The sequence below is a fragment of the Elephas maximus genome, chromosome X (assembly GCF_024166365.1).
Source record: "Elephas maximus indicus isolate mEleMax1 chromosome X, mEleMax1 primary haplotype, whole genome shotgun sequence".
In the NCBI taxonomy this organism is placed as follows: Eukaryota; Metazoa; Chordata; class Mammalia; order Proboscidea; family Elephantidae; genus Elephas; species Elephas maximus.
In genome coordinates, this window is record NC_064846.1 from 56,003,217 (window position 1) to 56,018,122 (window position 14,906).

The 14,906-nt window shown below is 44.2% G+C and overlaps 3 protein-coding genes across 5 annotated transcripts in view; 1 reads left to right on the top strand and 2 right to left on the bottom strand.

Moving 5' to 3' along the window:
- LOC126069623 (protein BHLHb9-like) overlaps nucleotides 1-451 on the bottom strand; it is a 283,683-nt gene extending 283,232 nt beyond the window's left edge. The window contains exon 1 of one of the 2 annotated variants that reach the window (XM_049873210.1): nucleotides 394-451. The gene's annotated coding sequence lies outside the window, so the exon portion shown is untranslated. Of the gene's footprint in view, nucleotides 1-210; nucleotides 276-393 lie in introns of those variants that run through there. The other variant, XM_049873217.1, reaches the window with a different exon arrangement.
- Nucleotides 1-482, bottom strand: part of LOC126069641 (protein BHLHb9-like) — a 53,680-nt gene extending 53,198 nt beyond the window's left edge. For both annotated transcript variants that reach the window (XR_007515989.1, XM_049873246.1), the window contains exon 1: nucleotides 394-482. The gene's annotated coding sequence lies outside the window, so the exon portion shown is untranslated. The remainder of the gene's footprint in view (nucleotides 1-393) is intronic.
- The window catches only part of LOC126069639 (protein BHLHb9-like), a 241,386-nt gene that overhangs the window by 143,224 nt on the left and 83,256 nt on the right, over nucleotides 1-14,906 (top strand). The gene's annotated exons all lie outside the window — the stretch shown is intronic.

The window sequence follows — 14,906 nt, forward strand, 5'->3', positions numbered from 1 at the left end:
CTAGGAACTCAATGGGACCGACATGATGCACATTAACTGCCTCAAGTATTCCTCACCATAAACACCCCCCGCAGCTGCGGCGACACACACACACACACACACACACACACGCTCTCTCTCCAGCTGCAGAGATGCACACACATACATGCACACATGATCTCTTCCCCTCTCTGTCCCTTTCCTCCCAAGACCCTCTCTCATCGCCCCTACCTGTGTATGGAAACACCTCCAGGACACCCCTGGAGAAGGACACCAGGCTCCCTCAGGCCGGCAGGGACCACAACAGCCCGTCTCTCTCTCTGACGACACAGCAGGACACCGAGTCCCAAAGCAGGAAATCACCCCTTGGCTCTGGGGCCCCTTGTCTCCCCACACCCACGGCGGAGCACCCACCTCCTCTGCTGAGTCCCAAACACCTGATGGCGGGAACCTGCTCCTCTTACCGGGTCTTCTCCTTCTCTATCGAAAAGTCGTCACGGTCGCCATCTTTACGTCGGTTTCTATGGCAACCGCGAAGCACCGGAAACGCCTCCGCTCAGTTGTCCCCCCCCCTTCATCTGTCACTGAAAGCAGAACACCTGGGCCTTTCAGACCGCCACCTGACACCGCGTTCTAATTAGAGCACTAGACAGGGACCCTATGGGGCAGTTCTACTCTGTCCTGTAGGGTCGCTATGAGTCGGAATCAACTCCATAGCAACAGGTTTTAACAGGTACAGACAGGGACCCAGGTGATCGGTGAAGTCTGCCCAATGTGGTGGAAGAAAGCATGCTCCTGTTGTCAGAAATTTTGTTTGCTTCATAAAGAGACCGAAAGCAAACCCGTTGCCATTCCGTAGATCCCGACTTTTAGCGACCCTATAGGACAGAGTAGAACTGCCCCATGGGGTTTCCAAGGAGCGGCTGGTGGATTTGAACTGCCGACCTTTTGGTTAGCAGCTGAGCTCAGTGAGGTGTCCCAGGGTTACCTGGCGATAAGCTAGCTCTCTGAGGGTGAGCATATAAAAATCACGCACCATGTAAAGCAGTGACCCATCTGTGACAGAAACCTAAGAGACTGTCTACAATCATGTGACTTAACGATCTAGGAACATCTACAAATGCCAGGTAAGGAATGTCAGAGTTATTTCAGGGAGGCAGGCCTAGAATATTAGAGTCGTTTAGTAGGCAAAAACCCAGTCAATTGAACCATAGGGAGGTTTGTCTAATTGCTCAGCTAATGGTCTCAGTTTATGCCTCAGAAAATGCCCTGACATAATATTAGGGTGTGAGAAGGAAGCCTGGTGAGTGAGCATGTGTGTATGCTGCATCCCATTCAAATGGGAAATGTGGGGCCCGAGAACACCATACACTGCTGGAGGAGTACAGATTGGTACACCCTGTTTGCAGAGCCCTTTGGCATCATCTGTTGGAGAAGAAAGAAGTCACAGTGAGCTGTAGCATTCTTAGGTATGGAGCCTAGGGGGGCATGGCTAATGAGAGTAGGCTAGTCGAGAAGTCACCTGATTTAATAAATCTCAGAAGCACTATTTTCAGAGGGAAGACGATAAGTTTCAATAAGGGATATAGAAAGTTGTTACTTGTATACTTAGAGTTAAAAATACACAGAGAGATTGTGTTTTGTTTAGGGATGTATTCATGGGTAGTAAAATATGGAGCAAAGCATGGGAGTTGTAAACAAATTCTGGACGGTGGTTCCCTCTGGGGGTGAGGCAGCCAGAGAGGTTACACAGGGGCATCCACTCTACAATATTTTATTTCATAACCTTGGTTGTGTGTACATGTTTGCCTATTATACTACTTACTATACATTTTTAGAAACCTGGTGGTGTAGTGATTAAGAGCTATGGCTGTTACTGAAAAGGTCCACAGTTCTAATCCACCAGCCACTCCTTGGAAACCCCAGAGCGAAGTTCCACTCTGTCCTATAGTCGCTATGAGTCAGAATCAACTGGATGGCACTGGGTTAGGTTTTTTGTATTTTATACCTTTTTAGGAACCCTGGTGGTGCAATGGTTAAGAGCTAGAACTGCTAAGGAAGAGGTCGTTAGGTCAAATCCACCAGCCGCTCCTTAGAAAACCTATGGGGAAGTTTTACTCTGTGTATGGGGTCGCTATAAGTTGGAATCGACCCAACAGCAATGGGTTTGGTTTTTGGTTCTGATATCTTTTTAAAAGTCCGAAATAAAACATATTTTACATGAATAAAGCTCAAATGGTCTTTATCCCTGATGAACAATTAGTAACCCATCATCCATTTAGAAAATGTAGGAAATGCATTCTAACACTGCTATGAGTATACTCATAACCTTTAATCCCACCAGGCAGGGTAAAAACTGCTTCCAGGGGGATATATTTCGTCCCATTTTTTTTTATACATGGGATTGCGTGCACGCACACATGTGGGCGCACACACACACATTGTATATGTGTTGAATATGGATTCTACCTAAATAAAGTGTATTCGTTTTCTCTTGGAGTGTAACCACAGCTTAACAACTGAAAGCCACACCCAGTTTTAGCTCACAGTCCTTGGGTCCAAAGGACCCAAGGTATGGCACAGTATGGCTGTCTTCTCTGTTCAAGGTTTTACAAGGCTGCAATCAAGGTGTTGGTGTCAGCCGGGCTGCATTCCTCTCTGGAGGCTCCAGGGAAAAATCAGCTTCCAAGGTCATTCTTGTTGTGGGCAAAATTCATTTCCTGTGGCTATGGGACTGCAGTCCCCTGTCAGATGGGGGATGCTCTCAGCTCCTAGAGGCCGCTCCTATTCCTTGCCATGTGGACACTTCTATCTTCAAGTCAGCAAAGGCACGTTGAATCCTTCCGGTGCTTTGAGTCTCTGACCCCCCTTCCTGTGTACAGCCAGAGAACTCTCTCTGCTTTGAAGGGACTCATCTGATTAGGTCAAGCCCATCTGGTTAATCCCTACTTTTGTTGAAGAAGATGATGGTGAAGATGAAATCCTGTCCCTTGGGCCAGGAGGCCTAGCTGTGGGGTCAGATGGATCAGCTGGTCCCTGAGATGGTGTGGGGGCCCAGACAGAAGCACAAATGTGGCCATCTGGAAAGATGATCCAGAGGGAAGGAAATGAACATATACAAAACAGCTATGGCAAGAGGCACTGTACATGTTATCATCCTTAATCCTCACAGGTATTCAAGTTAACTATTATTGACCCCATATTCAGATCAGGGTATGGGAGTTAGGAGATGGTTAAGTAAATCAGAGAAAGAGCCTAGTAAACTGCTCCTGAGCTAAACCTAGAATTACTTATAAGTTCGCCCATTGAGTCCTGAAGCCTCGCCTGCTGCAAATGATCTGATCACCCTGGGCACTGGCACTGGATCCTCTCCAGGGTATTGCTAAGTATCAGAGGCTGTGCTAGGTGCTGGGATAACAGAGACAAAGACCCCGTGATTATTCCATTAGTGATGTGTCCGCTATGTTTCAAGTGCCACTCAGAAAGAGACAGTAGTGTAAGCCCCCTTATTTCATATCTGGACAGTTATTGTATGACTCCCCACTTCTGCTCCTCACTCTCTTCTCTGTCATCATCCTCTCTCTAGTTCACTGTGCACACAGCTGCCCAGAACAGTTTCCCGAATCCAGGTCTGATCTCATCACCCAGATGCTCTCCGAGGCAGCCCACTGCCTCCCAAGAGAACTACAAACTCCTTGCCCCCAGCTGGCGTTCAAAGCTCCCCACTGCATGGGCCCAGCCTGCATTTCCAGCCTCATGTCCTGTGTCCTCCATGCCCCAGTCGAGCCTCACTTTTATCTATTATTCCTTTAACACACGCGGGGCCTTCCCAGCACTTTACTACTAATCATAACACAGCGCCCACATGGTGTATATACAGGAGGGCGACACTGAGAAATCACGTTCCCACCAGAGCATGAGGGGTGAAAAGGCTATTATAGGGTGATGTAATTGGACGGTTTATTTTTTCCATATGTCTTACCTTATAAACTGTTAACAATAAACATACAGGACTGTGTAATAATAACGAGGAAAATACTCAAATGTGGCGTGAGGGCAGAAATAAACACCCCCATCCTTTCTGAATCAGCTTCACATCAGAGGCCATCCCTAAACCAACAAAGGGACTCAGGTGGCTGCTCACAGTAATTTTTGGACCTATTCTTTCTCTCTAGCTTTTTTTCTAGAGAACTAACTCTCTCAGTGCTGTCGAGTCCATTCCGACTCATAGCTACCCTACAGGACAGAGTAGAACTGTCCCACAATTTTATAATTATTCAAACATATTAATTGCCCCTGACCACCAGGTCCTTTTCTGCCAGGCCCACTGACCCCCCTCCACTGACATCCGGCTTGGACATGTGACTGTTGTGGTTGCAGCACTGCGCCGTAGACTTTTCAGGTCACTGGCCTTTTGAAAGCGGATTGGCAGACCTTACTTTTGAGGCACCTTTGGTTGGATTTGAACCCCCAGCCTTTCAGTTAGTAGTCCAGTGCTTCGCCATTTGCACCACCCAGGGACTCGCCATGTGACTAGATGTGGCCAGTTAAATCGGGGAGGAAATGGAGTGTGCCCCTTCCAAGCACAAGTGTTAAGAGCCATTGAGGGGTTCCACTAGCACTCTTTCTCCCTTGGTCCCAGCAATGTCCCAGATTTCTTGTAATGTGGTTGAACTCATTTTACCCTCAGTACATGAGAATGAAAATACCAAACCCATTGCCATCGAGTCGTTTCTGACTCAAAGTGCCCCATAGGGTTTCTAAGGAGCGGTTGGTGGATTCAAACTGCTGACCTTTTGGTTAACAGCCTAAGCTCTTAACCACTATGCCACCAGGGCTCTGTGAGAATATAAACATTGAAATGATGACAGAAATGCTTCAGAAGAGGGAGGATAGATGACTTATACACAAAACTGACCTACTAGAAGATCAACTCAAATCACATGTCCTAAAACTGAGTCTGTAGCCACAAGCAGGTAGGGTTCCACCCCACGTCACATAGAAGGAAGTTAGTGGGTTTGGCACTGGTAAACATCTCCTTCCTTTCTCGCCATTGTCCTCTCCAGGAGACCCATCATCATGCTGTGTCCTTCCCTGGGAGCCACAAGAACAACCCAGACACCCAGGTCACGGGCACTCCTGACGTTAACTGTCCAACAGGGGCCCCGAAGGGATAACTAAAGACACACTGACGCTATGGAAATGGGGTGAAAATCTTCCCCATCCCATCTGCATTAGACAACTCTACCACACAGAAGTGGCACTGACTTATACACAATGGGAATTTATTTTCCTTCCTGTTGTTATATTTCCAGAAGCTCTTTAGGGTAGAGTTATAATGTTTAGGACTATGTAGGTTAGGCAAAAGTCATCTCCAAAGCAGAAGCTAGGACGTTGGGAGGGAAAGAAACTAACCTTGGGACTGTTCTGTGAGTTAGGTATCAGTATTCCCTGTTTTAATTCATTTTTCACCCCAGGCATACTTTACTAAGGCTCATGGAGGTCAAATACATTTTTCAAGGACGCATACCAGGAAAAAGGCAGCCTGGTGATTCTAACTGAGGTTTGTCAGACTCCAGGATTGGGTTCTACCCTGAATCTGTGCACATAGGTAATAATTGGGTTATAACTTTACCTTCCTCTAGAAAAGGATTTCTCACCTTTGGCACTATTGACATTTTGGGCCAGATAACTCTTTGTTGTACGGGGCTGTCCTATGCATTGTAGCATATTTAGGAGCATTCCTAACCTCTCCCCACTACATACCAGTAGCATTCCTAGTTCTGACAACCAAAAATGTCTCCAGACGTTGCCACGCTTCCCCTTGAGGTGGGGTGCAAAATCTCCCCCATTTGAGAACTGCTGCTCTAGATACACTTTTCCAGTGGGTGGTTGAATATATGTGTCTGGAACCCAGGAGAAAGGTCTGAGATGAAGACATGGTGTATGGCCTTGTGGGTCTTGGCACATAATAGATACTCCATTAAATGTTTATTAAATAAATGCATATAACATATGGAATAGAGAATCATCAATCTTTTTTTATGCTTATGTATTTCTCTAACTCTAGGGAGGATCATTCTGTAGAACCTGTGTCAAATACTGCATTTTCAACCCAACAACCAAGGCACAGAGACATTGAGTGAGTTGCTCAGGGTCACACAGCTGATATGTGGGAGTGAAGGATGAGGTGGTTGGATTCTTCCTGATCCTCAAGGACAGGAATGAGGAGTTTCAAATTCACTCTCCTTTACACCTTTGCAAGGTCAGAGAGGGAGGTTTCTGGCCTGGTTTTGTGCCTGTCTTATCTCTGGAAGGGTGACAGCTCCCATTTAGTCTTCCCCACACTCTCTGCGCCTGAACCATCATCCCTGAAGTGGGCATGGAGGTTCCCTTTATATACCACCTCTTCTCCTGCTCGTGGGGCCCTGGGCACAGACACACTGATACACAGACGGGCAGATGGAGAGAGTAGGGCATGAGTGCTTGGCTAGGAGGCCAGCAAGACGGTGACCAGTGTCCAGGCACGCCTACTTCCAGCCTGGCTCAGGTGCACTACATCACAGCATCCAGCTTTCATCTTAGGACAGCAACGAGCTTCCTCTGCTGAGGTTCTAACCCATCACCTCCACAGATATGTGGTAGGGAGGAATGTTCTGGAAATCACCCACACCACCCATCCTTCCAGGCCTCTGCATAGGGAGACCCCAATTCAACACCCAGAATGGAAGGAAAGTTGTGGAAGGGGCCTGGCTCTGGGTCCCACAGGGAGAGAAGGGATGAGATCTCCTGAAGCATGCTGCCCTTGGACTCTGGAGTGGAGGGCATCCAGCATCCACCGGACAGAGGTGCTCAGGTCCTGCATCCTTGTAGGCCCTGTGTGATGAGGTGGGTGCTCACCAGAGACTGAACCCAGCAGTCACCTTCATTCATTCCTAACCACGTACTGAGTGGTTGCTGTGTGCCTGACGGCATGCCAAGAAGAATGACAATGCCATTCTTGTATTACCATAGGTCAGGCAGCCCCTACTGCTGTACCTCAACATTTAAAGGGTGATTGAAGTCCTGCTACCTGCCATATACGCTGTGCTCTGAATTTTCTCATCTGTCCCTCAGAACAGCTCTGTGGGGAAGGTATGGTGAGTCCAATTTCACAGAAGAACAAGCTCAGGGTAACAGGACCTGAGTCACCTTTCCAGATAAGCAGCAGGATTGCAATGAGGTTCCCTCCCGTGCCCTCCCTAGAAGACACCGAGCAGCCTCCCCTTTAGAACACGGACTTCCAGGGCTTGAGAATTGGCCCTTTTACACCCCCTGCTATTGTGGCCCCATGATACACACTCAACCACGTGGTGAACAAGACGATAGTGGAGATGAACTCCCGCCCTTTGTGCCAAGAGACCTGGGGGTAGGGCCACATCAATCGTCCCATCCCTGAAGAGGTGAGTGGGCCTCAGGCAGAGCACAGGTGTTGCCCTGGGGCAGGTGATCTAGAGGAAAGGACATTAATAGGTACATAGCTACTTTCATGCGAGGTACACTTTATATCTCATCTCCTTGAATCCTAACAGCTATCAGGTTACCCATTATTTGACCCTTTATCCGTATTAGGGTCATAACTTTAGGGGAGTTTAAGTAAATCAGGAAACAACTTTGTTGTCTCCCGATCAGTGCGTAACTGACATTATTCTAAGAAGGTTTCACATTTTGTCTTCAAGCCTCTAGAGTTTCCGGGGTGTTGTTTATTTTTTTAAAATGATTACCTGTACAATTTTCATTATTACTATTCAAAATTATTTTGGGGAATTAATTAGTAGTAATATTACTTTTATTCTATTCAATATTATTGAAACTTTAAAAACACACCAAGAATTATGTGAAAATCAGGGAGAACACATTTGTTAACTACCGGTGCATCTCAGATACCGTGTTTGTATTCACGGTTTGTGAAGCACACTTACTAACAAAGAGAGATTGGCAAGTAATTTCAACGGAGAAGTCACGTTAAAATATACATGAACAGTAAGGAGGTTAAAATGCGCCAAGACCAGAAGAACTAATTAGATGCAAATATAAATCCTGAGAATTAATATTAATATTTAATGAACATTTAGTGACAAAGACAAATTGCAAAAGAAGATGAGTAATGTACTTCCTCTCTAGGTGTGGCTGTGTAGGTGTACGTGTTTGTGTCTGCCTCACCAACAGGGACAACCCAGAGAACATGCACCATTCTATTCACAACACACCTCTTGGGGTCAGGGGGCGTGAGTCCAGCCAGTGAGAGATACAGGGTAATTTCAGTTTATAAATATACTTTGATATGTTGTTTGAAATCTTGCACTCAGGAAATAAAGGATTCTACAAATTTGGAAGACAAAATACTCATGAACAAATGGATAACCAAGTAATGTGCTTACAGGTTCACTGTATTGAGCTTTATGGTGAACCGAACTAGATAAAAATAATTGTTTTGACTGCTCGTGTGTGTGTGTGTGTGTGTGTGTGTCTAGGTCTCCTCTAGCTCTCTCACCCCAAATACGCACAGGTGCAGCTTTACATTCTGCTCAGACTGTTCACTTCCAGTCTCATGTTTGAATATCCCGGAAAATGATGGATACAAAGAGATTGTTACCAATGGTTGGAAAATTCTGGAAAACTCTGTCTGGTAACATTAAGCCAAGATCCCAACCTCCATCCTTCTATCCTTCCTGAGCCCCCTGTTCTCACTCTCCGAGTTGCAATCCTGGGTCTGGCCACCAAGTGGCATTCATTGTCGTTTCTTTTTCTTTTTAAGGAAAAGTGCATTTTGCACAGCGAAACAAACGTCACGAAACGTCTTGTTTGCTATGATATCAATTGGTTTGAAAAATTCGTATGTATATTAAAGCAGTTACATTTTTTATTGACCCCAACTCTCTGTCTCATTCATTGATTTGTCTCTTCCCTCATGAGTGTCAGCTAACACGTCCACACTGTAGAGAGGGCCCCAGCAAGAGAGCAGGGCTTCACACTCCATCACACCACCCCTACAAAGGCCTCACAGACACTCTCCTATTCTCTCACCCTTCTCCAGGCCACTCTGGACACAGCTGCCCAGACCTCGCTGCGACGCCCCCATCCTCTCAGTCACCCCCGCCCGTCAGGCTCTGCGCTGCGCCGCCCTCTGGCACACCAAGGTGCGCTAAAGCTACCTGGTGTTTCAGCCTCTGGGTGCTCAGAGCATGTGTTTCTATGGTCTTATTTTATGCCTGTACCTTTGTCAGACAGAATCAGAATCATTCTGTACATAGGTTCATAACCTGGGTTTTAAGAGAGGGTATTGTGGTTTTTGCTGCTTTTATAGGGTCGCTATGAGTCGGAATCGATTCGACAGCAATGGGTTTCTGGTCTGTAGAGAAGTTTGAGAGTGGGGGTACCTCGGCGCCATCTCGTGACAGAAGCCTGAACTGCAGCCTGAACTTAGCAGAAAGTGGGAGGGAGAGGCAGTGGCCCAAAGCCACCACAGAGAGCTTTCTGGAAGGCTGGGTGGCAAAGGAGGCATATACCCAAGGTGCAGGAATACAGAAGGCCTCCAGACGGGAGGTGCATTCTCTTTCTATGCTGAAGAGAAAGCTGTATGTGAGTGGAAGAAAAAGATCCTTTTTCTTTTTTGTGCTTTGAGCCTTCTGGGTAAACAGCTAGATATCTATATAAGCAAAAATGGATTGATGCCACTTGTTACCTTTGTAATGTCCTTTTGCACTTGCTGTGACCATCTTTCCATGTAAATACATTTCTAGGATAACGTTTTTAATTCCGGGAACGTTTCAAGCTTTTCTTTTTTACATTGACCTGGTGTTACACTGTGTGGAAGCCCAAGTTTATTTCACCAGTACCATCCTGCTGAAAATTTCCTTCCTGTACCAGTTTTTCTATTACAAACAATAGGATACTTAACACCCTTGCTCATATGTATGCAAATATCTTTGTAAACATATCTTTGTAAGTTCCTGGAAGTATTTTTTTTCCAAACAGTGGAGCCTATAAAATTTTATCTAAATACATTACATTCAAAAATGCTGTAACTGATTCCCAATCCTCACGACGCCGTATGAAAGTGCCTTTTCTCCACTCACGGGAAAGAATGTTAAGTGTTCCTAATCTGACAGGCAACAAATCGTCTCTCATCATCGTTTTCATGACAACGTGCCCTTAATGCCTGACTGCAATGCCATCCTATGGATGTGGCTTCATCAATTTTTGAACTCTATGTTCTTTGGGATTCAGAATGTTTCACATACTCCCTATTGTACACAATGTGTGGATGGCATCCTTTCCCTCTGTAGACTGCTATTGGGTGCGGTTCTGGGCGCACTTCACAGGGCCGTCTGTCAGCACCTGTGAGCTGCATGTGTCCTCTTGGCCCCAGCCAACCATCTCGGGAGAATTCTCTTGTGATAACAGAACGAGAGGCGTGTATGGGTGTGTGTACGTGAGTGTGTGTGTGTGTGTGCATGTGTCTGTGTGTGAATGTGTATGAGTGTGTGTGTTATGTGTGAGTGTGTGTGTGGAGCATGTGTGTGTGTCAGTGAGTGTGTGTCATCGAGCCACCTCCCCTCGCGGGCCTCAGCTGTCACACAGAGCAACACTCCATATAACTGGTCAGGGGTGAGGGCTTTGGGGTCAGATAAACCGGGGCTTGGACCTAGGCTGCACTGGGTGCTCACTGGGTGATGTTAGCAAGCTTTCTTTTTGGTCTGAATCGCATTTCTTCCTTTCTAAAATGAGGATGAGAATGAGACCTACCCCATGTCTGTGGTTAAGATTAAAGGAGATAATACTTGGAAACCAGTATGGTACCCGAATGATACTTTGTAAGTTATGAGTAGACAGTCGCTTCTTTTTACCAACAGTGTTATCATTAGACTTCCCAACCATCAACAAGGAGCATAACCTGGGTGAATTTACTATGCTGTATGTTTACGTGTAGTGGGTGATGGTGTTTCCCATCAGATATATCCTTCAAAAAGTGGGGCTTGAGCAACTGTAAGTGTTCTCAAAAGTAAAGTTACTTTCCACATACCATGTGATTTCATGTTACAAACAAAAATAAAAAAGATATATATATATATATAAGACTGTCATGTGAAATGGGTATATAAAGCACATACAGAACAATTGTATATCAGCCCAAACCCACTGCTGTCGAGTCGATTCTGACACAAAGCAGCCCTATAAGACAGAGTAGAACTGCCCCATAGGGTATTCAAGGCCGTAAATCTTTACGGAAGCAGACTGCCACATCTTTCTTCTGCAGAGCGATTGGCGTGTTCGAATTGTTGATATTTCAGTTAGCAGCCGAGCACTTTAGCCACTGCACCAGAAAGAGGGCCCCTTAATTGCATATAGGCATACATGAAAATAACAGGACTTTTAACAAAATGTAAACAGTTATTTTTTGATCAATTTTCTAATTATATCTTCATCTCAGTATGTGTGTCTATTTTAAAAATTTATAAAACCAAGTGTGAATTACGTTGATGATCAGAAATATAGCCCCCAAAAGCTTTCTTTGTAATTTATTCAATGTTCTAAACATACAAAATGGTACACAGAATAACATAAAAAAAAACTCGTTCCCTGTAGGCAGGTACAGAAATGAGCTTTACCGGGAGATGTGCACGGGTTTCACTAAGTGTCTTTGTGGACCTTGTACTTTTTACGGCACACACTGTTTTTGAGATTCATCTGCATCCTGATTCCTATACCCTTATTTCATTCATTTTTATTTCCATATTGTATTCCACTATACGGTTGTACCAGAATTTGTTATTCAGAATAATGTGTTGATGGGCATTTGGGTTCTTTTTAGATTTGGGATATTAAAAGGAGTGCTGCAAAGGCCTTTATGTAAACGTATCCTTGTGCACACATGTTGGGGGTTCTGGGTGTACCCCTGTGGGTCCACGTGGAGTGTCATCAGGGAGGCATAATCTGCCAGATAGGGTCTAACTGCTCTGCAAAGTCATCGTACCAGTTTACAATCCGACCAGTTTTCTCTGGGAGGTCCTGTTTACCTACACTGTGGGGAGGTTACATGCCTGGGTCCAGTCGTGGGTGTTGACTGAAGCACATGTGGGTTTCTGTTGCAGCTCTTCTTCCTAGCTGTGTGACCCAGGAGCATGTACTTAATCTCTCTGGGGCTCACTCTTTTCATCTGTAAAAGGAAGTCCTGATACCAAGCAGAACACCTAGAACAAGTAATTGTTGTTGTTAGCTGCCCTCAAGTCAGTTCTGACTCATAGTGACCCTATGTACAACAGAACAAAACACTGCCCAGTCCTGTGCCATCCTCACAACAGTCGTTATGCTTGAACCCATTGTTGTAGCCACTGTGTCAGCCGATCTCGTTGAGGGTATTCCTCTTTTTGCTGACCCTCTACTTTACCAACCATGATATCCATCTCCAGGGACTGGTCCCTCCTGATAACTTGTCCAAAGTACATGAGACCAAGTTTCATCATCCTTGCTTCTAAGGAGCACTCTGGCTGTACTTCTTCCCAGACAGATTCTTTCATTCTTCTGGCAGTCCATGGTATATTCAATATTCTTCACCGACATCACAATTCAAAGGCATCAATTCTTTTTTGGTCTTCCTTATTCATTGTCCAGTTTCACATGTGTATGAGGTGATTGAAAATGCCATGGCTTGGGTCAGGGATGCGTTAGTCCTCTAAGTGACATCTTTGCTTCTCAGTTCTTTAAAGAGGTCTTTTGCAGCAAATTTGCCCAATGCAACACGTTGTTTGATTTCCTAACCTCTGCTCCCCTGGGCATTGATTGTAGATCCAAGTAAAATTAAATCTTTGACAATTCCAATCTTTTCTCCATTTATCATGATGCTGCTTTTTTTTTTTTTTGATCATTGGCATTCTAATGAGGTTGAGGTGGTTCTCATTGTAGCTTTGATTTGCATGTCCATGGCTAATGACATTGTACATCTTCTTTTGTGCTTTTTGGCCATTTGGATAGACCCTTTTGTGAAATGTCTGTTCAAGTCCTCTGCACCATTTTTTGGTTGGATTGTTTGTCTTTTTGTTGTTATATATTTTGGATATTAGACCTTTATCAGATTTGTGGTTCCTGAAAATTTCCTCCCAATCTATAGGTTGTCTCTTCACTTTGTGACTAAGTTCTTTGATGAACAAAGATATTTACTTTTTATGAGGTCCCATTTATCTATTTTGTCTTTTGCTCCTTGTCCTTTGTTGCCATATCTGATAACGCATCGTTAAAACTAGGACCTGCAGCCTTGCCGCTACATTTTCTTTTAACACTTTCATGGATTTAGTTTTCACATTTAGGTTGTTGATCCATTTTGAGTTGGCTTTTGTGTATGGTGCGAGGCACGGATCCTGATTCATTCTTCTGCATGTGGAAATCCGGTTTTCCAGGTACCACTTATTGAAGAGACTCTTTTTTGCCCATTGAATGGACTTAGCACCGTTGTTGAAAACCAGTTGACCATACATGTATGGATTTATTTCTGAACTTCCAATTCTATTCCATTGGCCTACATATGTTATTATACTAGTACCAGGTGGTTTTAATTACTGTGAATTTATAGTACGCTTTGAAATCACAAAGTGTGAGACTTCCTACTCTAATCTATTTCTTCAAGATTACTTTAGCTATTTGGAGTCACTTGACCTTCCATATAAATTTGAGGATTGGCTTTTCTATTTCTGCAAAGAAGCCTGTTGAAATTTTGATGGGGATTGCATTAAATTTATAGATTACTTTGGGTAGTGCTGATATCTTAGCTATATTAAGCCTTGAAATTTGTGAACATGGAATATCCTTGCATTTACTTAGATCTTCTTTAATTTCTTTGACTAATGTTTTTTAGTTTTTTGTATATATGTGTTTCACCTTCCTGGTTAAATTTGTTCCTAGGTACTTTATTCTTTTAGTTGCTATTATAAATGGAAATGTTTTCTTAATTTCCTTTTCTCTTTGCTCATGGCTGATGTGCAGAAACCCAACTGATTGTTGTGTATTGACATTGTTTCCTGCCACCTTGGTGCATTCATTTCTTGATTCTAATAGCTTTCTTGAGGTGTTTTCAGAGTTTTCTATATATGGGATCATGCTGCCTGCAAAAAATGATAGCTTTACTACCTCTTTCCCAATTTGGATATGTTTCATTATTTTTTCTTCTAGCCTAATTGCTCTGGCTAGAACTTACACAGGTAAAATTTTAGCTAAGATCACTCAAAAGCAGTTGCAGTGGTACCTGGACAGGGAGCTGTCAGAAGTTCAAGAGAGATTGAGAAGAGGATGTGAAACAAGGGATATCATTGCTGATGTCAGATGGATCTTGGCTAAAAGCAGAGAATACCAGAAAGATGTTTACAAGTGTTTTGTTGAGTATGCAAAGGCATTCAACCCTGTGGACTTGACAAATTATGGATAATATTGGGAAAAATGAGAATTGCAGAACATTTCATCGTGCTCATGAGAAACTTGTACATAGACCAAGAGGCAGTTTGAACAGAACAAGTGGATTCTGCATGGTTTAAAGCCAGGAAAGGTGTGCATCAGGGTTGTATCCTCTCATCATACTTATTCAGTCTGTATGAGAAGCAAATTATCTGAGAAGCTGAACTGTACGGAGAAGAACACAGCATCAGGATTGGAGGAAAAAGTCATTAACAGCCAGGAGTCATTAACTGCTTGCTGAAAGTCAGGAGGACTTGAAGCACTTACTGATGAAGATCAAAGATGACAGCCTTCAGTATGGATTACACCTCAACATAAAGAAAATGAAAATCCTCATAATAAGCAACGTCATGATAAATGGAGAAGAGATTGCAGTTGTGAAAGCTTTAATCTTACCTGGATGTACAATCAATGCCCATGGGAACAGAGGTTAGGAAATCAAA